Raw genomic sequence first — 24,631 nt, forward strand, 5'->3', positions numbered from 1 at the left:
GAGTAGTAGGTGGTTTCGGACGCAGCCTATGAGTGAGAACAACCCATACATTTTGTTTATCAATCGGCAGTTCTAATAGATATATTTATACATTTTTATGTTATTGCATGTGGTATGTCTTATTCCTTTTTTCCACTTGTCAACAATCAGCAATCACTTACTGTAAACCAGGGGTGTCCACACTTGGCCCTGGAGGGCCGGTGTCCTGGAGAGTTTAGCTCCAACCCTAATCAAACACACCTGAGCCAGCTAATCAAACTCTAACTAGGTATACTAGAAGATCTCCAGGCAGGTGTGTTGAAGCAATTTGGAGCTAATGTCAGCAGGACACAGGCCCTCCAGGACCGACTTTGGACACCCCTGACAAACAAATGCACCACTTTTTTAAAAAAACATGTCGTCATTACAGCTCCCCTAGAGTTAAACAGTTGAGTTATATCACTTTTGAATCTATTCAGCCAATCTTCTGGTCTGACAGGAGCACTTTTAGCTTAGCTTAGCAGAGATTATTGAATTAGATTAGACCATTAGCATCTCACTGAAAAATGACTAACGAGTTTCAATAGTTTTCCTATTTCAAGCTTGACTCTTCTCTAGTTACATTGTGTACTAAGACCAACCAAAAATGATAAGTTGCTATTTTCTAGGGTGATATGGCTGAACTATACTCTCATTTCGGCGTAATAGGAACTTTGCTGCCATGTTATGGCTGAAGTAGACACAAGGTAAAAAAAAAAAAGTCGATGGCTTTTAAAACACTTTTTTGTTTTGCTTGTTTACTGTTCACTTTGTTAAATAACTGCTTTTAGATGTTGTTTTTTTATTAGTCAGAAATTACAAGGAGACAGCTTCCCTCAATAGAAAGTCAATGGAGAGGAATTGTTTCCCTCACACTCAACAATTTTTTTTTGCTGCTTGTTCAAACTCCTTATTTAAAATTGGTAATAGGTTTATTGGAGAGGCAACTTAATTGTTTTATGTTCAATCCACTTAAATTTGTAAAATCGATTACGTTAAGATTAACTCATTCAATCTGTGATGAGACAACATGAAGGAATTGTGTAGAACCCTGCATTTTTGGTGGGCGTGGATTTTGAATTATGTGTTACACTCTGTCTATCTGATCCCAAGTGCCATCTCAAAAGTGGATGATTTTCGATTCCTGATTTCAACTAAATCTCCAAGGTCATTCTCCACCCAGAGTCTCGTTATTCCAGTTTCCTCACATATGACTCATCTCAGATCATATGAATCAGCACTCAGCACTGCAGAGGCTCTTCAGAGGTAAACACACGCATCTGTGACCACTTCACACTTCTGTGCTCTCTATAAATGCCTCAACAGGGGGGCAGATTTTTTTCCTTGACATGTCCCTGTCGGATTGCCTGATTGCCTGAAATATCATATCCAGGGATCCTGACTTAACTGGTGGTCAGTTTTCCAGTTTGCATATCCACTAACCTTTTGTTACCCTCTGCAAAGCCCTGGCTATTTGATAATTAATCTCTGATGCTCTTTTTTTTTTTTTTTTTTTTTTTTGGAAATGGCAGCAGTTCTGACAGATGTATATCGCAGCACAAAATGACCTTTGCATTTAGTATTTAAGGACAGTTTTTTACAGCACCCACTACTCTCAGAAGTAGTCACAATAGCTGTCACTGAGACTGTATTATTTTAGAAGGTACACATTTGTACTTAAAAGGCACATATATTAGTGCCTAAAGGATATTTTAACGTTATATATTAGTACATAAACTGCAAAAGTTGTAGATTCTTAGATTTTGTCTTGTTTCTAGTCCAAATATATAAAAAAATTATCAAAAAGCATTTTCAAGACAAGCAGAAATACTGTCTTTTGTTTTAAGAAATAATATGCCAAAATTAACTGAGTTTTCCTTAAAACAAACAAAACAATAGCTGATTTAATTTTCAGATTACTTTGCTTGTTTTAAAGAGCCCCTATTGTGGGTTTTTGAAAATGACCTTCCATGCAGTGTGTAACACAGCTCTAAGTGAAGTGAAAAATCCAGCTATGGCCCTAAACCTGAAAGTGCTGAACGTGTTTGAAACTATTGATTCATCTATAAAAGAGTCGACTCATTGTGATTCAAATGAATCAGATTGGTAACAAGTCTTTAGATGTGCCTGCATGACATCGATACGGAATTCAAGCCCTGCCTATTTGATGCGCGCGCAGACCTGGGAAAATTTAAGCCCCCCCACAAACACTGTAGAAAGAAAAAGAAGATGACAAACACTGTAGCAGGTTCCGGTTAAATCATGTCACGAAGACGCTGTGCTCTAAAGTGTGAGGAAAAGTTAGTGTTATTTTCCCCACCCAAAGATGAGGCTGTGGTTGAAGTTTATTTTTGCAAAATTACCTCAACATTATAGCCCCTGCCTTGTGCTGTGTTCCTGTCATTTTTCTGACGAGTGCTTCAGCAATCTAAATGCTTACAATGGGGATTGAAAAGAAAAACTATTCATGCATGGGACTTTTTCAGAGCTTGACAGGAACTTTATCAGTGCACAGTTCATGTATCAGTTTCTTCATCCATTTCACAAGTGTAAGTAACTTAAGTGCGATTAAAATGGTTGCCTCGTTTTCTGTAGCTTGCAAATTATGTTTTTAATTGTGTTTTGTTACTTGTAACCGATTCACGCAGCTGGTACTGTATCTGGTTATCCCTTTATATTCTCATATTGATGCTTTGTTTACGGATTTAAATGCATTCCTCTGCCGTTTGTCATTTCTATAGCCACCGTCAGCTGTTCCAACACACATGTCAGGTTTCAAAATAGTTGAGCTTTCGCCACAGTGTGGGTTAATACTAATTGTACAATAGACAATGTAAGTGTTTTTTGACCTTGCATGCATGTCAGACTGTTGTTAGAGACCCCCAACACCAAAATATGATAATTTTTAATGCATGATAGGGGCTCTTTAAGGGGCTCCTTAATCTTGACATATTATTTCCTAAAACAAGGCAATGTGTTTTGCTTGTCTAGGAAATGCTTCTTGATTCAAGAATATTTGGATATTTGGAAAAGAGTTTTATGCAGTGTAAAGAATTCATATTGATAATTTAAAGTTTAATACCTAAAAAGTTATAATACCTAAAAAGAACAAAAAAAATTATTTTAAAAGGGAACCACCTAGTGTGTATTACAGGGGGGTTGTGAATAATTGACCTATTAATTAACACTTAAAGGACTTAAAGGACTAACACTGAAGGACATCAAAACAAGATTTTTGAATGGGTCAGCCCAACCTTTAATAGTGAGAAATAGTTTTCTTTGATCTGTATGCTAAACAACAGTGTTAATAATAAAAATAATAGATCATATACACTGTAAATGCGAATAGTATTCCTTACTATCAAAATTCTAGTGTGTTTACTTAATTTTAAGCTAATTGTTGAGTTTACTAGAAATGCATTAGTGTTGCTGACATAGTAAGGTATAAAGTTCCCATAACTAATGTAATTTGAGTAAAATTGCTTATAAGGGCTAAGCCATGCTGTTACGCATGCGTACTGGGTGATTTCCGATCCCCCATCCCGAGTCACAACCAACCGCCACCCAGCACCGCCATTGAAGGACAGGATTTCATATTGAGAAGATGTACTGCTGTAAATCAAGGTAAACTTTTCGTTTTAATTACTACTTTGATTTTATTTGTATAGTATCAGTAATCTGTTTATTTCCTGCACTTTGTGAAATTGTTTGCTGTTTTGTGAACTAATTAATAGCCCATGATGTTGTGACTAAACGTTTTGACCACTGCACGTTATTTGCAATACAGTCTACTTTACTAGATAAGCTATTTTTAGCTGCTTAGTCCTTTTTAATAACTATTAATAATTTGTAAAGTTAGTAGTAATTTGTAAAGTGGGCGTTATGCTCTAAAAGAGCGGGCCGCGCCATTTTAAATGATGCACTGAGAGAGCAGCGCGCGCAATGATCCGTTCAAATAGATGTAAAGTTAAGCTGTAGGTCTACATTTTTAAAAAAGAAAACGAAACCTATTTATCCGCATTACAAATACAGTAACGTTAGTTATCGCTGAACTTTAGTGGCGCTTGTTGTGACGAAAATATGCGTGTTTTTTTTTTTAAGATTTACTTTTATGAGATCACCTGCAGGAAGCAGGTGAGGAGATCAGCTGTGATTCGGTCCGGCGTCAGCGAGCGGCTCATGACCAGACCAGTCGTTTTTTTCTCCATGATCGCCGGGGCAGCAGCAGTTTTAACCCGCCGAGGCTTTTAGAACATTATAAAGCAGTTTCAGCTCAAAATGGACCCGTGAGTGTCGTAGGTAATTTAGGATTTCGATGCGATTACGATTCGTGTCACTGTATGAGGCAGATACATATTTACACATGATGCTAAAGTGTGCTTATGCTAACAATCCCTATGAAACTTAAAGTTAAACTTATGAAAATGCGAGAGATATTTAATTAACTCATTTATTTGTTTTATATGCTATTTGTCTTTTCTTTATGCCGTTTTGAAGGTTTATTCCAGTGTTGCCGTTACGTTATAGAGTGTTTTGTATTGCTGTAATGACAAATAAATCTGACCAGATGCGACTGAATATGTGTGATGGATAACGTTAATGATGAAGTGGTATAACTCGTACAACCAAGCACAGAAACATCCCTTTGTTTGCTCAATATCACACAAAGGCATCAACAAGCCTTTGTTATAAGCAAACTTTCTGTAAAGAAACAGGCTTTGCCAAACCTGTTAGTTTGCATTTTTAAAAAAGGTTTCACTAATTTTTAACAATTTAGGGCAAATAAATTTGAACAATTACAAGGTTGTTTAAAATGTAGCACACCATTAGAGTATTGTGAGTGGCATATTTGGTTTGTAATATCATTATACCCTTTATTTATTTTTTATTTCAGACTACCAGTTTGTGAGCTGATATGCAGTGGAAATGTAAGTTTTGCACTTACACATCAAAGAAAACTTTTTGAACAATACCGCACAAGCCATAGAACATATTCATGAATTGTTCTATTAACGTTACCTTGTCTCCATACTGAGTGTCAGGGTAATTTTAAATCGTTTAATGCATTAAAAGTACATTTAACAAAATTCTCAGCAAAGAACTGCATGATCAAGAATAGTCCGAATATTTTGTCCATTTGAATAATCATCTGAGGACTAGTTAGAAATAGGGTTGTTGTGTTGTGATACCATTAATTTATGTTACAATACTATACCAGCTGAAGTATGGTGATACCAAGTAGTATTGCAATACTGTAATTCATAACTTAAATCCATGAAATAAAGAAAAATGTCAGAAATAATATATTGTATATGTTATTATAGGCCTACTTGAATTTAAATAATTCCCTTATTGTTGAAAAAAGTATTTGCACATCTCCTCACCTAAAATGTATTCATTCCAGCAAAAAAATACATTAAAATAAAAATACATAAAGAAAAGAGCATTTTTCAAACAAACCTAGGCTATATGAAGTGGTCAAAAATTGTTTCCTGTTGCTATTTTGGGTTTTTCATCTATCATACTTTTTTCACACTTATTATCGGATAAGAATCCAAAGTAATTCAAAATTTCACTTTATGAGTCATTCTTTTTAATAGATTGTCTCGGTTGTTGTAGCTATTATATCATATTGACAGGAACAGAAATAAACGAATTCCGATTCAAAATGAACCATCACAAAATATGCAATAGGCTACTATAAAAGGCGCAAATTCTACAGTTTTACAACCTTAGAAGGCTCCATAGACTATTAAAATACAATGATCTATTGTTGCTGAATCGTTTAAGTATTTTAGTGACTTTTTCACATGCAGCATTATGTATTGTAGGCAGACTGTTAATGACAATACTACCGTTTACAAACTACAGTGGCACCGCCAGTATCTTGGAGCCATAGTATCACGATACTACCATAGTACCGGTAAACCGTGCAACCCTAGTCAGAAAGTTCAGTGTCCTTTTAAAGACATCAATTGAGACAAATATTTATTCCACTTTTAATGCGCATAAAAGTAAGGCACACCAGCAACAATGCCATGATTATATTTAATCGGGGGTTGTGTTTATTACTGTTTGGTGACAAGTATAGCTCATGCTTTTGATGACAGGCGCCGGGAGTATTTGGCAGCTTTTATTATTCAAGAACATTTAACTATGTCACGTTAAAGTGTAACATCTGTTGCTAAATGGCATTGCATTGTATCATTGCATGTGTTTCTGATTTCTGTTTTTTGTTTTAGAATTTCGCTTAGCCATGTCAATAACACTTTACGTTTTTGTGCACAACAGTGACATCCAGAAGGAAGTCATAGAGGAAACACCAGCTGATGCAAGTGCTGCAGAAGGTTTGTTTTCTTTTCAAAACTTTGTGTGATTTTGTGAATTTGTGTTTTTGAATGTTATTAATGACTAATAATGTTTTGATTGGATCTTTGCAGAATTCAATCGAATATCAGGAAGAAATGTGAGATCCAAGTTCTACGCTGCATTGGACACACACTGCTCGTTTGATTGAAATAAAAAAAAAAACAGGAGAAAATTGCAGAAGAAAACTAGAAGAAATTTTCAACATGTTAATTCAAAGGTATTTTTGTGACATCATCTTAATCATAATTTGCATTTGATTGCAATAAATTGCATTTGATGTTTTCATTGGGCTATAATGCATGTCTACCTGTCTTTACTTTTTCAAGGTCATCTGGCAGCAGTTCTCCGGGGTCTTTCAGTCCTTTAGAGGGATGAGTCTAAAGAAATTTTCAGGATGTGTTTTGTAAGTAGTATTATTGTTTCTGCTTTCTTAGACTGGAAATGAAGCAGTCATTCCAGTTTACTTCACTTATTAATAAAAATTTTCAATTTTATAAAAATAAAACAAATGCATTTAATGTAAGAATTTGAAAGTAAGAGGGATGTTATATTATGGCCTTTGGAGCAAGAGCATTGCTATGTTGCAAATACAGCAGCTTGTGCCGTCACAGGGTCAGTTAGCTTCATAGGCCAGTGAAGTAATGAATGCATTTCTTTAATTTTTAAACACACTTGTTTTGAAAAGGAGGAAGATTAGCTTGAAAAAAAAATCTTAATAAGTGTAATACCTATGTAATATGTTGAGAGAAATATAATTTCAGTTGAAAGAACCTGCTGGATTAAGATGTAAAATAATAGTATTAAAAGCCACAAAGTCAAAGATGCTCCGTATTATAACCAACCCTGTGAAGTCACCTGCTGTGGGATTGTAGATGGCTTCACCCTTGTTCTAAAAGCCATACTAAAACATCAATTTTCTTATTAAAAAATAGTTATTAATACATTTTTAAAAAGTGTGCTAAATAATGCAAACTTGACTCACTGCTTTAATCTAGCAAAACCCAATGCATTCATGAATCGGTTCCCAATTTATTAAGTTTTCCCTACAAAATATTTATATTGATTATGTAGCACCAATTGGTCTCTCACACATTTGCATTTAATTTCTTGAAAATGTTTTAAAAGTACTTTTACTGCAGTTTGTTTTATTACATTACAGTGTTTCTTTAATTAAAAAAATGTATTGTTCCTTTAGAATAGTATCATGTTCAAGATACTGGAATTTAGTACCAATCTCTGCTGCAATTTTAAGCAGCAAATTTCCTGCTAACATTTTAAGCACTTTTGAGCACATTTTTAAACAGCACTGTTTTGCCATTCTGTTCACATGCTTAACAGAAATGACACTCAACAATGCTCAAATGTTAGCAGGAAATGGATGTTTTTAAAATTACTATATGGATTGGTAATAAATTCCACTATCATGACAAGCCTAGTAGAAGCAGTACAGGCAAATCCATCGTGTTGGTCTACATTGAAGAAGGAGCACCATAGCAAGGCCTTCTTATAAGAAGCATTTGAATGTAAAATGTACTATAAACACAAATATTCATGCTAATAATCAACTAGTTAATAGGGTAATTGGTTCCTACTAAAGTGTTACTAAATTAAGCACAAGGAATTGTATTTTTTTCACCTCTGCTTTTGGTCTCCTGGCCACTACAGGCTTTATTAGTGCCATTTAGAATATCAAACTTTACTTATTTTTCTTTCTCTATTCATAGGATGTAATTGTAGAGTCGGACTTCAGTGCAGAAGATGTTGGCCTGCTGACTGTTGTGTGTGAAGATGTCTAAAGAACCTCATTATGGATGCAATGTGGGCCTTTATACTGGAAGGAAAAGTGGTTATGGACTTTGCCACATGCAGTATGTCTCTTTTTTTGCTTTGATTTACACACTGAATTCGGACTACCCAAAGACTTTGAGCAATGCATTTGAATTTGTTCAACGTGTGTTGCTTTTGCTGGGAGGGAAGCGTAATGTGTTTTATTCGGCGAGTGCCTATATACTGCTGTGCTTTATGTTTAAAGGTTCAGGTATAATGGCATGTTTAATTACAAAGTGTTGCTTTTTAACATGTTGCTGTTTGCAGTGTTACATTCCCACTAACATTGCAAGAACTGATTGGCCATTGTGTTCACATGCTCAGTAGATATGACTGATTGGCTTTGAAGGTCATTATTTTTACCACACTTCACCACTGTTCACCAGGTGCAAAGATACAAAGACACTGGATAACTTCAAAGCACTGTCGATCAGTCGATTCATCACCAGATAGCTTATATGTTAGCTTCTAAACAAATCAGCTATTGACATGGCTTTGAAACACTTCAGTGTCTGTGTAACTTTGTTTGGACTCAGTGAAAAATGGTAAACCTATGACAGTCACAGCCAATCACAGTCATTTCTGTTGAGCATGTGAACACAGTGGCCAATCAATGGTGTTTAAGAACGAGCTCAGTAGCACTCAAATTCTGGTGGAAAATGGATATTTTTAATATTTCAGTATTGATTGATACCAAACTCAATACTTTTGACCACACTAATGTGATATTTTCTGTAGGAAAATCTAAACTACACAGTCTAACAAATAAGCTTTAAAGCTTAATATCTGTTCCTCTGTGAGTGTCTATATGCTGCCATGTTTAAGGTGCTGGTGCAATGGCATGTTTAATTACACTAATTCAAGTATCTTTTTTCCAAGTGTCAAGTATTTAAAGTTTTTTTGATAGATTTTCAAACCTTTTCGAAAACTTGTGTTTTAGGGTTGAACATGTTTATTATATTTGTTGTCTGTATTGCTGTTTACAGTATATTACAGCACTTTACAACAGGTTTTTACAAAACTGTATTGTGTACAAGTGTATTGTGATACTAAAATATCACAAGTGTATTGTGAAATTCTGCTAATTTTGTCAAATAAAATGTTTACATTTAAGACCTGTATAATGTCATTACTTGTAGGTTGAACTACATATTTTATGTTCAGTTTAATTGAAGAAAATGTGGAAACCGATTGCACGTAGTTTCTTTAGTTGACATTACTTAAAATGGTGGATTAAAACAATGTTGAGACTACTAGCATTCAAGATGTTAACTGAACATGGTAGAACAGTATTAGTTAAATAGAGTTATTAAAGTAATCTTACTATAAAACCCTAAGTAAGATTACTAAATAATGACAAGTATGTTAACTAGAATTTTCTATTAAACTTACTTAATTTTTAACAGTTAGTTTACTTTATAAGTTTTAGTTTTCTTACTTCAAGGCAATAATTAAACTTAACTTAAGATTTCCTTGTAAGTTTATATTGCAAAAATAAGGCAATCGGTTTCCAAACTTTTTTTAAGTAAACTGAACATGTTAGAATTTACAGTGTAAGTATACCCTTGACCAGCCCTACAACGGATCATAGCATTATGAATACATAATCACAGCAATTATGCAAGAAAAAAATCATGCAACTGACTGAATCTGGCAGATATAGAGTATCGATATATATTGTAAGTGACCCTTTTCTTGTATAATAGGTCTTTGTATCTACATTAAGCATTTGATGCATAGAGTGTATAGTCTATCCTACAGTATAAGCTGTAGGTAAGAATACACTAAATGTAGATCAAAACACTGAAATCCTAAATGTTTTATTAATACAATGTGTTATTTAAATAACTATTGTTTACTTGGGCAAAGCAGTGGTGCAGTAGGTAGTGCTGTCATCTCACAGCAAGAAGGTCGCTGGTTCGAGCCTCGGCTCAGTTGGCGTTTCTGTGTGGAGTTTGCATGTTCTCCCTGCATTTGCATGGGTTTCTTCCGGGTGCTCCGGTTTCCCCCACAGTCCAAAGACATGCGGTACAGGTGAATTGGGTAGGCTAAATTGTCCGTAGTGTATGAGTGTGTGTGTGAATGTGTGTGTGGATGTTTCCCAGAGATGGGTTGCAGCTGAAAGGGCATCCGCTTCGTAAAAACTTTCTGTATAAGTTGGCGGTTCATTCTGCTGTGGCGACCCCGGATTAATAAAGGGAATAAGCTGACAAGAGAATGAATGAATGAATGAATGAATGAATGAATGAATGAATGAGTGAATGAATGTATTGTTTACTTCTGTAGTTACATTGTGTACTAAGACCAACCAAAAATGAAAAGTTGCTATTTTCTAGGTTGCTGAGTATACTCTCATCTTGGCGTAACAATCAAGGAACTTTGCTGCCCTACCATGGCTGAAGTAGGCACAAAGTAAAAAAAAAATAATAATAATAATAATAATTTGGAGTTGACAGCTTTTAAAACTCAGCATTTTGTTTGTTTACTGTATATTGTACTGTACAGTCATTTAAATAAATACAGTTGATTCACTAAAGCATGTATTACAAAAACATTACAGAAAAATGTCGTCAGTGATCATCGATGTATAATTCACACTCTTATATTGTAGCTTGCTATTTTTTATACTACGTTGCTGTCTATGTCCTCATTTAACGCATTTAAAGGCATATTTTAAAAAAATACAAAGGCATAGCTAGACTCTAATTAGAAGAGCTTTGGGCCTTAACTTTCATCTCAGTCCTAAAAATCTGTGATTATGTGCTCTCCCCTTACGTTTGATGAAAACAGCAGCTGTGTCAGGCTATCTGAGGATACGTCTCCTTGAATGCCTCCCAAATCGGCCATAGAAACTGTAAAGTCAGTGTGAAAGTTTTTGATGTCTTTTCTTCTCAGTTGTGATGTATATCTGAATAAAGAAAAAAACTTCTTAGACCAGAAAAACAGCACGATTCATACGACTTCATTACACTGTAAAAAATGCTGGATTCCACACAATCGATTTAAGACAAATTTAATTAATTAATTTATTATTAATTTCATTTCATTCATTATTTGCATTAAATTACAAAAAGGTGTCATGTTTTTTAGACAAGTTTATATTAATGTTTGAACAACACAATACCAATAAGTTTTCTTTAGAAGAGCTGCAATGTTTGGTGTTTCCCAACCCTGTTCCCAAAGGCACATCAACTGTATTTTCTACCTTTTCCTAATCAAACACATCTAAATGAAAAAGAGATTGTTGGGAAACATTGAAATGATCAAAGAAAATAACAACATTTAATAACAATATTTTTATTAGAAATTTTAATGAAATGTTATCAGACTTTTAAATAATAAAATAAATATCATCATTGTACTCAAACTCAAACAAATACAGTGAATCCATAAACTGACAGGCTTTTAAGGGTTCTGAAAACATTTTATATTGATGTCAAAATAAGCAACAAAAATGCTTTAAATTATAAAATGTTTATTTAAATTTTACATTTTCGGCAATTCAAAATATGTACAGTAATTAATAGCTAAGGAAAATAGGAAAATTCTTGACTATTTGACTGAGTTTCGGCTTTTTTTTTGTGATGACAGCTTAAAGACGACTCTTATATTTAGACTGAAGTCACATGCAGTGCATTGACTTCAACAGAGTGTAAAAATCTAGATGGTTCTGTGGGTTTTGTCTATTTTAAACTGATGGTTATCTTGTATTTTCTATTGGATTTGAGTCATGTGATTGGCTGGGGCTTTATGCAGCTTGATTTTCTTTCTCTGAAAGCATTTGAGAGTTTCATGGCTGTGTTTCGAATCATTGTCTTGCTAAAATGTCCACACTGGTTTCATCTTCATAATCTTGATAATGTGGATGTTGGACTGAGGCAGATAGTTTTAATTTACAATGAGGAAGGACTGAGGGTAGAAATACTAAAAGATTTCAGCTGCTGTCTGGGTTTTCACTGCCTTTCTACAGTTCTCTTTCTTCATGTGTTCAATACTTTTTCCCTGTGTCATTTCACTTTATTACACATAACCTTATTTGTAAACTAATTCGATTTGTTTTCTTTTCATATGGATTTATTTGGTTGTTACCAACATTTGGTAAAAATTTCAAGTCAACAGCACCTTTAGAAACACATTTTCTGAGAAAAATGATGATGTTTTGAATACTTATTTCTCCCATTGTATCTATTAAATAGGTTATTAAATACATTCTTTTTAAATGCTCCAACATACAATAAAATAACAATTCACTCAGGTAAAATCCACTTAATAAAATAGTGTAAAACACAAAAATAAATAGTGCAAATATGCCGGAACAGGTAATGTACAGGTAGTTTAAAAATAAAGTCAACAGACAAGCAAAATTCACAAAAGACTCAATTGCATATTAACTATATTCTTCATTTGTTCTTCTCTGATAATTGTGACTCCCAGCACTGAGAAAATGATACTGACCTTCCCAAAAGCCATGCTTTCAATGGCTATCGTAATGACCCTTCAGTTTAGTAAGCGAACATCACATTACAAATAAAGGGTGTGAATTGCCTCCGTGCATCTAATTTAGATGAAGCCAGTGTTTGCGGTTACTTCTTAAAAGCTTTCTGCAATTAGCCGTTGCTTGTGGAGCTCCAGTGTTAATTAAGGAATGATTACTGTGATCACATTTGCAGAGGTGATTGAGAAGGTTGGTTTAATTGTGGATCTCAGATTTCGGCATATTATTATTGGGATATTAAGTGGAACTGCAGAAAGATTTTAAAGTTTATGTCTTTTTCTTAAAGATAGGTGATTGATTTCAGAAACATTATTTGTTGTGCTGGTTAAGAGCCTTTCCACATTCCAGTAGTAATGATTAAAGTAAATGATCTAAATTTATTTATATTTATTTTTTTATTCTGGGTAAGGCATAAAATTAAAAAAGAAATTCATCCAATTAAATATAGTCAGACCAATAATTCCTAGAATTCGGATAAGTAGCCCAAACTGTCTGTCAGCTCCTGTTCATACAGATTCGCCGATGAGCGTTCACGCAGGCTGTGGTCATGTGGACACAGATGCCAGCAGTAAAAAAAAATGCTGAATCAAAACTTTTTAAAATCCTGAATCAATTTTAGAGTTAGTTTTGCATGCTGGAGGATGACACCATGGCTGAAATGAAGAGTTCAGATGCCAAAAATGAGATAACGACACTGAATGAATGCTTTAGACACGTAGTACATGTTCAACAAATAGATTTGCTTCAAATCATCCAAATCCCAGCGTCAGCGCATTCAGAAATAACAGTTTGTTGGCAAAAGCCGCTAAACGCCACTTGCTTTTGACGGCAAAAGCCGCTATATCTCAAGAACAAATCAAAAGGCGTGAATGGAATCATGTTTTCAATGTAGCAGCGGGCTGATACGCCAGCTTTTATAAGGAGACTGTTTGAGATTTTGATTTTAAAATATGGAGTTTGTTGAACTGGAAGAGGCTGTCTGACTGTCAGTGAATGGCAAAAGAAAATGTCCCTTACCTCAAATCTCTGTGCATTATAAGGAAAAGAAAACACCAAGTCGCAAGTGTAGCATTCATTCATGTTTTTTTTGCAGCGACACTACTTTGAATGAGTCCAATTTACTGTACATTAAACGGTAACTGTGTTTCAAGAAAGACAGAGTTAAGATGCCGTCTTTTGTCCCATGTTGATGCTATGAGGATAAACAATAAACCAAGACCTTAATTATGGTGAGAATGAATGAATAAATGAATGAATGAATGACAGATTCTAAAATTGTCTGAGAGGCATCCCCTTTTTGCCCAGTAGACCCTACCTTGTGTTTTATTAGCTAATTAAGCTTTTTTAAAAAGATATTCATGTATAAATATCTTATACATAAATGTATTATGTATAAAACTATACATTATTTTATGTAACTTCATAATACCTACACGTCTGATAAGCTTTTTGTAATTATGGACAATGCACAGATATTGATGCTTCATAATGTTTTTACACTACATTATTTTAATCTACCAAGCTTAGCTTACAATTTTTGCAATGTTTACATTGCTTTACTTACATTCAATCTAAATCCCAAATATCAGAAATGACAACAGATTGTTAAGATTTAATTAATGTCAGTTTTAATATTATTGATTAATTCACTTACTTGACAGATTTCATTCATTCATTGTCCTTCGGCTTAGTTTCTGGTTTATCAGGGTTTACCACAGTTGAATGAACCGCCACTTACTTGAGGGATTTATATATTTTTAATTTTAGGTTTTTAATGTTTGGTAAAATAATTTTGTATCGCGTCATTAGTGATTTTTCAACTAAATACACTGTCTTGTCTCAATAGGTGGATTTAGAGGTTTTTGCAAAAAATAAAAATAAAAAGCACTGGTGGATTTAGTTGGTTTTAACGCAAAAGAAAATTTACCTTGATGATTGATCTACTCTGCTTTGATTAGTCAGATGATATCTTGCATTTGCTTTGATTGGTTAGATCATGTCTCAGTTTTTTTTTGATGTCAAATAATGGATCTACTCTGCTTTGATTGGTCAGATGATGTTATAGATTAGCTTTGATTGGCTAGATGATGTCTTAGCTTTGTTCTGATTGGTCAAATAATGCCTCTGCTTCATTCTAATTGGGCAAATGATATACACTACTTTGATTGGTCAGAAGATGATTCTACTCTGATTGGTTAGATAATGTCTGAGCTTTGCTCTGATTGGTCAAACTATGTATCTACTCTGCTTTGATTGTTCAGATGATGTTTCAGCTTTGCTCTGATTGGTTAGATCAGGGGTATCCATCTCGGTCCTGGAGGGCCGGTGTCCTGCATAGTTTAGCTCCAACTTCCTCCAACACACCTGCCTGGAAGTCTAGTATACCTAGAAACAGCTTGATTAGCTGGTTCAGGTGTGTTTAATTGGGGTTGGAACTAAAATATGCAGGACACCAGCTCTCCAGGACCGAGTTTGGACACCACTGGGTTAGATGATGTCTTAGCTATGCTCTGATTGTCAAATCATGGATCTACTCTGCTTTGATAGGTTAGATGATGTTTTAGCTTTCTTTGATTGGTTAGATGATGTATTAGCTTTGCTCTAAAGTTGATTATTTTCTGCTTTGTTTAGTCAGATGATGTCTTAAGCTGCGGTCACACTGGGCTTTTCCTCCCATAGTCCTCCATTCATATGCACACGAATGCATGAGACAGGAAAAGCAGGGTCATGCGTCAAGTTTTGCAGGTTTCTGCGATGCAAAGTTCAAGCTTGGTGAACTCTGACCTGTGAAATGGCATCACTAGACTGCGTGAGACCAATCAAGGATCAAAACATGACCTCTCTGGAAAGAAATTTTAAATATGGAGCAACCGCTCGCTTTTTTAAATGTCTAATAAGCTTGTTTAATCCCGTCCCTTTTCGAAGCGCCGCACAACAGAATATTGCATGCTCAAACTCTAATGTGACCGCAGCTTTAGCTTTGGTCTGATTGGTTAGATGATGACTGTACTATGCTCTGATTAATCAGATGGCTCGGTCTGTTTTTTATGCCTATTTATCTGAATTTCATCTTCGAAGCTCATTTTTCATGTGGCAGCAGTAATGATAGGATCGGTTTACCACAATAATTTGAATTCATGGCCACAACTAAAGTGTATTTGTTATCACAGTGCAGAAAACAGCATCTTCTCAACTTGTCAAAAACACGAACTAAACTCATTCAGGCTTCAGCCACAACTGGCCTTGATTGTTTGAAGGTCAAAGTAGACATTGTTCCCGGGCAGCCAAAGAAGACTGGCATTATGCAAATGTATTACAAACCTGTGCAGAAAGTAAGACTTCAATTACTGACTTGTTTTAGGCAGATCAGAACTGGTTCATTCTTTTGAGAGACAATGCCTCCATTTATCATGCGCTTTGATCTTTGAAACTCTGCAGAGCTTTTCCATTCACAAACAGCTACTTCACACTTTACGTACAAAAAATCAAAATCCTTTCCATGATTCTTGAAGGTTTGTGGATTAATGGGTCCCTTTGGCTGCTTGACAGGTCTCCAGAAACATGTGCACAAGCGGAGCTCTGAGCGAGAAACTCTACGGTCCTCAAGGAATCATGTTCGGTTCGCTCGTTCTCTGGCATCTCCTGAAATCAAACTCGACATCCTACACACAAGAAACCCAAGACGTTTCTTTGACCTTCAACCCCAGAACAAATCCATCATGGCTGTCTGCACCTCAGATCCCATATTTCGATAGTCCTTAACATGTTAAAAATTTAAAAAGCCATTTGAGATCGACTTAAAACAACCAACAGATTCAGACAAAATAACCAACAGATTCAGATAAAATAACCAACAGATTTAGAAAAAATAACCAACAGATTCAGACAAAATAACCAACACATTCAGACAAAACAACCAACAGATTGTTATGAAAATAAGCAAAGGCTCTAGAGGAAATAACTAACAGATTCAGAGAATGTAACCAATAGATTCGAAGAAATAAATGAGGGTTGAGAAAAGAAAATCATTGTTTAAAAAGATGCCAGTTGTTAAAATGGCAGAGTAGTTTTTTTGTTTGTTTGTTTGTTTGTTTGTTTGTTTGTTTATTTTTTAAACCCATGCAACTTTTTTCTCTTTTACACACACATATATTTGTAATATATGTTATTAGTTTCTTTATGTTCACCATGGCTGCATTTTTTTGATTGAAAATACAGCAAAACAATAATATTGTGGGATATTATTGAAATGTAAAATAGCCGTTTTACATATGAATATATTATAAGTGTAGATTTTAGTACTGCGATGACAATGTTGAATTTTCAGCCTCATTATTGCGATGCCACACGTTCAAAAATCACTATATTAAGCTGATTTAAAGCTCAGTTGTTAATAAAAGTTTTAATCAATTAATTTCACATCAATTCATTTAAACTTCAAAACAGCTTTTGTCCTGCTTAATACTTGCATGGAAAAGATGAAAATTTTTCAGGACTCTTTAATTGATAGAAAGCATTTTTATGTAAAGTCTTTTGTACCATACCATACATTCATGCATCCTGTACATACAGTTGAAGTCAGAATTATTAGCCCCCCTTTGATTTTTTTTCTCTTTTAAATATTTCCTAAATGATGTTCAACAGAGCAAGGAAATTTTCCAAGTGTGTCTGATAATATTTTCTCATCTGGAAAAAGTCTTATTTGTTTTATTTCGGCTAGAATAAAAGCATTTTTTAACTTTTTATAAATGATTTAAGGTTCAAATTATTAGCCCCTTTTTTTCGATAGTCTACAGAATAAACCATCATTGTACAATAACTTGCCTAATTACCCTAACCTGCCTAGTTAAAAAAAATTAACCCAGATAAGCCTTTAATGTCACTTTAAGCTTTACAGAAGTGTCTTGAAAAATATATGGTAAAATATTATTTACTGTCATCATGGCAAAGATAAAATAAATCAGTAACTAGAAATGACAATAAAACTATTATGTTTTGTCTGACTTCATCTGTGTGTAATGGAGGCCAGCAAGTGAAGTGCTGTGCAGGTAAACCTTACTCTCCCGACCTCTAAAGGCGCTCTAACGACAAACATTAGAGGCCATTGTCTTTAGCTTCCTTGTAAGAGCAAACGACTCTCATACAAGTAATTGCCAGTTTGATCCCAGCTCATTGGGAGTTGGGTGCAGAAGGACCGTTGGGTTACATGTGGGGGCTTGTCCAGGATGGGAGTGAGGTTTAGGGAGGTGAGTGTACAGGAGGCCAGATGCGGCTAAGTGCTATGCAGCTAAACCTCAATCTTCTGACCTCTAAAGGTGCTCTAGCGACATATGCTAAAGGCCTTTGTCTTTAGCCTCCTTGTTAGAGCAACCAACTCCCATACAAAAAATTGCTGGTTCGATCGCAGCTCAGTGCATGTTGGGTGCAGAAGGACCGGTGGGTTACACATAGGGGTTCGTCCGGAATGGAAGGTTTAGGGAGATGAGTGTAAGAGAGTAACCGACTTCCATAGAAGAATCGCCAGTTCGATCCCAGCTCAGCGCATGTTGGGTGCAGAAGGACAGATGGGTTAGACATGGGGGCTCGTCCGGGATGGGAGTCAGTTTTAGGGGGGTGAGTGTAACAGAAGCCAGCTAGCGAATTGCTTTGCAAGTAAACCTTACTTCTCTGACCTCAAAAGGTGTTCTTCCGACAGACGCTAGAGGCCATGGTCTTTAGCGTCCTTGTTAGAGCAACTGACTCCAATTCAAAGAATCGCCGGTTCAATCCCAATTTAAAATAATGTTTTGTTTATTTTTAATAAAATACTAATATATAGTTAAACATGTATATATTCATTCACAAAGCAATGTTTCATCATCAAAAGTGTTAAGAAATCAATCTTGGGTGGAATAACCCTGATTTTCAATCAATCTGTCTTTCTGACCAATTGATATTTTCTGAAAAATGAGGAGAAAAAGCTCTAAATGACAATATTTTTGTTTGCAATTTGAAAGAAATGTTATCATTCTTATGCAGAATAAAATAAATATTAACATTGTACTCTAGCCCATACCTAAAATTCCAGTTAACCCACAAAAACAATATTCATTCAAGTGGTTTCTCGGTTATTTCACATAGCTATAAATTGTATAAATAAAACCCTACTTTTGGCTTGAAAAAATAGGCATATAGACAAGGTCAAGACAATCTGCTGAAGTTCAAACCATGCATATTTAAGTTAAATTTTCAATTTATGTTAAACTGTACATCAACTATATTTTCCTTATGTATTGTAATAATCATCAAACAAACGCAGCAGTGGTCAGCATGAGTGTTAGAAAAGTATTAAAACAACTGTGTAATCAAAATTAATAATCAAATGTTGTGAAATGCTAGTGTACATTTGCTATCATTACACCCAGTATTCATTAAAATATGCTTGAAATAAGTCACAATCAATCAAAGGATTAATAAAATTAAATTTCATCATTATGGTTGAGATGACATTATGCTAGTGTGTGTGTGTGTGTGTGTGTGTGTGTGTGTGTGTGTGTGTGCGTGCGTGCGTGCGTGCGTGCGTGCGTGCGTGCGTGTGTGTGTGTGTGTGTGTGTGTGTGTGTTTGCATGCATTCCCTGTGCACCTTGCCATAACTCACAAGAATAGGTACACGAGACACACAGCAGCAGCTGCTTTCAGCCCCAGAAAATGTGACGCTCAGCCATAAAGGGAATGAGGTGTATCATGATTGATCATTCTTCACAGCGTCACTATTGAAGTGAAAGAGCCATTCGCCCGTGTCAAAGAAACGTCTATCTTTCTCTTTCCCTCTGTCCATCAGCTTTCCAAAAAAACTCTTATGCAACAACAAAAAAAATCACATCACGCTAATAATGCATTTAAGACTCATCTGCACTCAAGGGAACAGCTGGTTGCGATGATCCGCTGAAATGTTTCCCACCACATTTCCCAAGGTCAGCGAAACTATTTTTGCTTCAGTCGTTACGTAATGATTCTCTTTTGATCTGTAATGTTTGCTAATAATATATTTCTTGGCAGTGCAGTCATTAGAGAGGAAGAAAAGCAATGTGGCTTACATCACATGGACATATGCGTTTGCACTGAGGTCCAGCCCTTGAGCTGCAGTGCCATTTAAAACATTGTGGGGTTACAGAATAGAGTATTAGTTCAGTGAGGGCACATGGGTGACCATACAGTGGATAAAGGTGACTCATTTGGCCATTAACAATTCACAGTTACCAAAATAATAACCTTTGGTAAACAATTTCCTGAATTCTCTACTAAACTCTAAAAACTATGCTGATTGTGTTTAAATACAGCGTTTCATTATGCAGTTCTGAGTGTGCCTCACACAGGTGAGTGGGCTTGACAAACCACCTGTAAAAAACACACTCTTTCATCTCTCTGACATTTTAACTGTCACTTGCGCATGTGCACCAGACACTTTATTAAAATCCAGCTGTATTTTAACCAGGGCTTTACATTAACACCCGCCAACCTGCCAAATGCGGGTAGGTTTTAACTGTGGCGGGTTAGACAGCCACCTCCACTAGCCACTTTGGCTGGTTGAAAATAATTTTTAAATTGTAGTTTTTTTAAAAGCAGGGTTCGACTATAAGGATGGCCCAATATTCATGCAAATGCTTAGAATTAAGAAGCAGCATGGCTGACAAATATAATTTTGTTTGTGCGGGCAAAAAAAAGCTGTTTAAATACCGAATTAAAGGATAATAACTCGCGCAAACAGGTGATGTGATGAGCCCGACTTTAAAACACACGCGCGCTCCCATTTTCTTGCATAAAACAACCGTCCCTGGAAACACAACTGGTTTGATCGGTTCTCTTTTAAATAGACTAGACAAAAAGTTCAGTTCATGCACCCACAGTCCTGCTGCTTTTAAAAGCTCCAGACTGGTCTTTTTGTGAGCATCACCAGTTGCTTTCATTTTAACCATTATTTGAACAGCATGTAGGATATTAACTTCCCATTTATGTGTAGTTAACTGGTGTTTTTTTTTTTTTTTTTTTTTAGAAATGTTTGTTAGTATAGTATCCAGCTATTTCTTTCCTGTTTTGACACATCATTCAAAATTTGTGGCTAAGAAATAATTATTTAATTTTTGTAGTCTGGTTAGAGATAAATTTGGTAAATCCTTTGAGCACTGAAAAGTGATGTGAAATAAAAACTAACTGTAATACAACACTATGAAACCATGACCCATGTGCTCATGCTCACTGAGCAAGCTCATAAACAAAATACACAAAAAGTAAAATGAATTAGTAGGAATGTGGACATTCCACAAAATCTAAATCAAGTAGTTTTAGCATGTCAAAGGCATATTTATGCATATAAAATGTATTTTCCCAACAACACAATTGTGGCTAGTGAAAATGGCTAGCGGCTAGTAATGTTGGAAAAATACAAGCCAAATTGGCTGGTGATCAAAAATGTCAAGCCCTTATTTTAACAATCTAGGCGTAAAGTCTAATGTGCAGGGCGCAAATGCATTAAGGGTGTGTCCAAATCCACTTTTATTATTTTAAGGATGGAAAAATACACTTTGCACCCTGGCGCATGGTCTAACAGGGTTGAGCTTATTCTCTTACTTAGTTATTGGTGTGCTTTGAGCATAGCGTGCATTAAACCAATCAGCGTCTCATCTCCCATTCCCTTTAAGAGTTTCAAAGTTTATGGGCTCTATTTTGAGGGTCCATGCGCAGAGCGCAAAACACAGGGCGCAAATGCTTTCAGGGCGTGTAAGAACACGTTTTTGCTAATTTAAGGACGGGAAAACCTGCTTAACGCCATGGCGCATGGTCTAAAAGGGTTGAGTTTATTTTCTTAATGAGTTATAGGTGTGTTTTGAGAATAAACCAATTAGAGTCTCATCTCCCATAGCGCATTCGCTATTTACAGGACGCAAAGTAAGTCTAAGTGGAGAAAATGAGCATTTCACAAGCAAAAAGTTAACAGTTAACATTTTTGTAACAGAAAACTGTTAAACAGAGCATCTACTGCGTGAGAATGAGAGATAATGGAACTACTTTCACATTCGCTCTTGGACAAGGAAACCTTTACGCACAGACATCAATTAGTCTATAAATAAATAATTTTGTTTGTTAAGCGCAAATATTCGTTTCAAAACTATTTCTAAATTCAGTTCTAATTTCCAGCAAACGAATAAATGAATAATAAAAGCAAAATGTGCTCAAAAACCTGAGTTATATCCTAAAACACATGCTGTGCCACATATGGTCTAAAACCTGACAGGTGGGCAAATCTAAGCTTGTTTTTAATAAAACAAATATAAATATGGATATAATAAATAATACTGCTAATAACAATAACATTATACAAAAGCAAATTGTTATGAATGAACTGAAAAAGCCCCCCAAGATGAAGAAGACATAAAAGCAGTGGTTTTTCATATTTAGGCTAGAAAATAATATGTTTTGTAATATTTTAATCCTTTATATTTATATTCTATATCTATTCTTATTATATACTATATATATCCTTAATATTTAAAATTTTTTCATATGTAAAGATATTTGCCTATTGCTCTCTTGTGCGTATTAAGCAGTGTGTAAGCGAGGCGCAACTCTGCGCCGGAGTTTAGACCGGGTTAGTTTTGGTCTAATGAAAAATCTATTATAGTATTATAGCAACGCGCCAGCGGACCGCCTCAGAACGCCTTCCTTTTCAGACCAGAACACCTTTGGGCGCACAAATGAGCGCTAATGCATTTTCTATTTAAACAGCGTAGCGCAACGCCTCAAAACAACTCTTGCGCCAAGCTGAAACTACCAAAAGACTATTGCGCCAGGTGTATGATAGGGCCCTATAAGTTAAAGATTTTTCCCTAGAAGTTTTTCCCTAAGCGGATTTATTCCAGTCACCAAAAAATGACAGAAGAAAGCATACAAAAGCATGAACTCATATTCTACATTATTATTTTATTTTTGTAAGGGGGAAAGTGCTTCACAATAATAAGGGTTGCATTTCTTTTTTGTTCTGTTGATGAACTTACCATCAACAAACATTCACTGCTGTTGCACATCTCAATGTTCAAGTTACGTTTGTTTATTCCGCCGAAACGCCAGTAAAGACATGTATTATTGCGAAACAAAATGAATATTTCATTCCAGCAATTACATGGCAGGGTACATTATTTATATTCTCCTGGATTTTGTATAAGTGTGGTGATGTTTGTATCTGATTTTTGTATAACCCATTAACTTATTTATACACCTAGCTAGGCCTGTGATCTTTATTGGTGCTGCCAAACGAATTACCGCATTTAAAAAAAAGTTTTTAATCATGGATAAATGTTTATAACATGCCGCCATTTCTTCATTTTTTTTTAGCCAGTTTCTTCAACTTTCCCCCCTTTATGAGCAAAACCTTTTGGAAGTTTATAAAAGGTGAAGAATTTATTGAAGCTTGAACTACCCCTGAGACCTTTATTCATCTTGAGAGCATAAATTAAGATATTTTAGATGAAATCTGAGCGCTCTCTAATCTCCCAGACAGCAACGATCCTGAGACGTTCTAAATGACATTGTTCTTCTTTGTCTTTTTTACTGCATCAGGTAGTCAGGTTACGCAATTACTACAAGCTTTACAGCATATTGCAATTAGAGTCAGCAGCACAACACACAAGCACCCTATTACAGAGTGAATGAACACTCTGATCTGTTGCAGAAGACACTGGCGAACAGTCATTTTTTTATTCTTGGAACTTGATAAGATTACTAAAATCCAGAAACAAACAAAAAATGCTTCAGGGGTAATTCATTGATGTGTCTGTGCTCTTTGGATGAGGGATTTGTAAAGATACAAAAAATATCATCAGTGAAAGGCACTTGAAAATTAAGTAAAAAAGCCTTGAAATGCCTTTTATTTTACAATCAGCACTCGTGCACCTACACAATTCTTTAGATTTGATTAGATTTTAATTTAATTTATTTATTTTCAAACAGAAATATCATACATAAAATATCATTAACAAAAAGTACATTTCAACATGGTAGAAAATGGAGTGGTATGAAGCACAAGCTTATTATTTTCCCACCTCATTACCACATACATCATTCGTCTATTACTTCGTCTATAACTTATTTCTGCTTTTACTTATCTCCTCTTTTTACATGAGACATATTTTATTCTTTTGGCATCTTCAACAAATTATATGTTTGATTCCATTTGTACCTTTACATTTTGTAACATAGCCCCCCAAAAATACATAGTACTGCAAACAGAGATTCATTTAAAATTTCATCATACCTTTCTCATTTTAATCCTAAGTCTTTAAGTTAATTTTGAACTGCAAGAGTGTGTCTGAGCCTCGGACATTATCAGGAAGGCTATTCCAGAGTTTAGGAGCCATAAATGAGAAGGCTTGACCTCCTTTACTCGACTTTGCTATTCTTGGTACTACTAGAAGCCCTGAGTTTTGAGATCTTAAAGAGTGGGTTGGATTGTAGTGAGACAGAAAGTTGGTTAGATAAACAGGAGCTAGATTATTTAAAGCTTTATAGGTAAGAAGCAATATTTTAAAACCAATAATAAACTTAAAAGGCAGCCAGTGTAAGGAGGATAAAATTGGGGAGATATGATCATATTTTCTAGACCCTGTAAGAACTCTGGCAGCTGCATTTTGTACTAGACGGTCTCGGAATATACAACACAATCTCACGGCAATTCGTAACTTTTTCATTTAGTGGCTAATTCGTACAAATTCGTACCATCTAATTCGTACATTTTAGTACGATTTACGTATCCCCCAAAGACGGTTGGGTTTAGGGGTGGGGTTAGGTGCCACGCCTCCTTTTTAAAATCGTACATTTTCTTACGACTGAACTCGTACGAATTCATACGAATTAGCCACTAAACTGCCAAAACGTAAAATACTTACGTT

The 24,631-nt window shown here is 35.2% G+C and overlaps 3 long non-coding RNA genes across 11 annotated transcripts in view; 2 read left to right on the plus strand and 1 right to left on the minus strand.

Annotated features, from left to right (window-relative positions):
- LOC147838786 (uncharacterized) overlaps positions 1 to 24,631 on the plus strand; it is a 60,625-nt gene that overhangs the window by 20,176 nt on the left and 15,818 nt on the right. For all 4 annotated transcript variants that reach the window (XR_015520091.1, XR_015520092.1, XR_015520093.1 and 1 more), the window contains one exon: positions 18,266 to 18,337. This is a non-coding gene — a long non-coding RNA (uncharacterized LOC147838786). The remainder of the gene's footprint in view (positions 1 to 18,265; positions 18,338 to 24,631) is intronic.
- The window catches only part of LOC141379989 (uncharacterized), a 78,290-nt gene that overhangs the window by 4,621 nt on the left and 49,038 nt on the right, over positions 1 to 24,631 (minus strand). The window contains exons 3-4 of one of the 2 annotated variants that reach the window (XR_015520071.1): positions 9,765 to 11,122; positions 1,089 to 3,351 (exon numbers count right to left, since the gene is read on the minus strand). The exons of the other annotated variant lie outside the window; for it this stretch is intronic. This is a non-coding gene — a long non-coding RNA (uncharacterized LOC141379989). Of the gene's footprint in view, positions 1 to 1,088; positions 3,352 to 9,764; positions 11,123 to 24,631 lie in introns of those variants that run through there. 2 annotated transcript variants of the gene reach the window in all.
- On the plus strand, positions 3,594 to 9,327 carry LOC147838787 (uncharacterized). Of its 5 annotated transcripts, none has more exons than XR_015520041.1 (8): positions 3,594 to 3,642; positions 4,120 to 4,317; positions 4,913 to 4,946; positions 6,310 to 6,365; positions 6,459 to 6,604; positions 6,714 to 6,790; positions 8,112 to 8,467; positions 8,805 to 9,327. It is a non-coding gene; the product is annotated as an uncharacterized LOC147838787 (long non-coding RNA). The 5 variants fall into 5 exon arrangements; XR_015520042.1 differs by having other exon boundaries at positions 4,120 to 4,283; XR_015520043.1 differs by having other exon boundaries at positions 4,120 to 4,283; positions 8,818 to 9,327.

Source organism: Danio rerio, chromosome 21 (assembly GCF_052040795.2).
Source record: "Danio rerio strain M-AB ecotype USA chromosome 21, GRCz13ab, whole genome shotgun sequence".
In the NCBI taxonomy this organism is placed as follows: domain Eukaryota; kingdom Metazoa; phylum Chordata; class Actinopteri; order Cypriniformes; family Danionidae; genus Danio; species Danio rerio.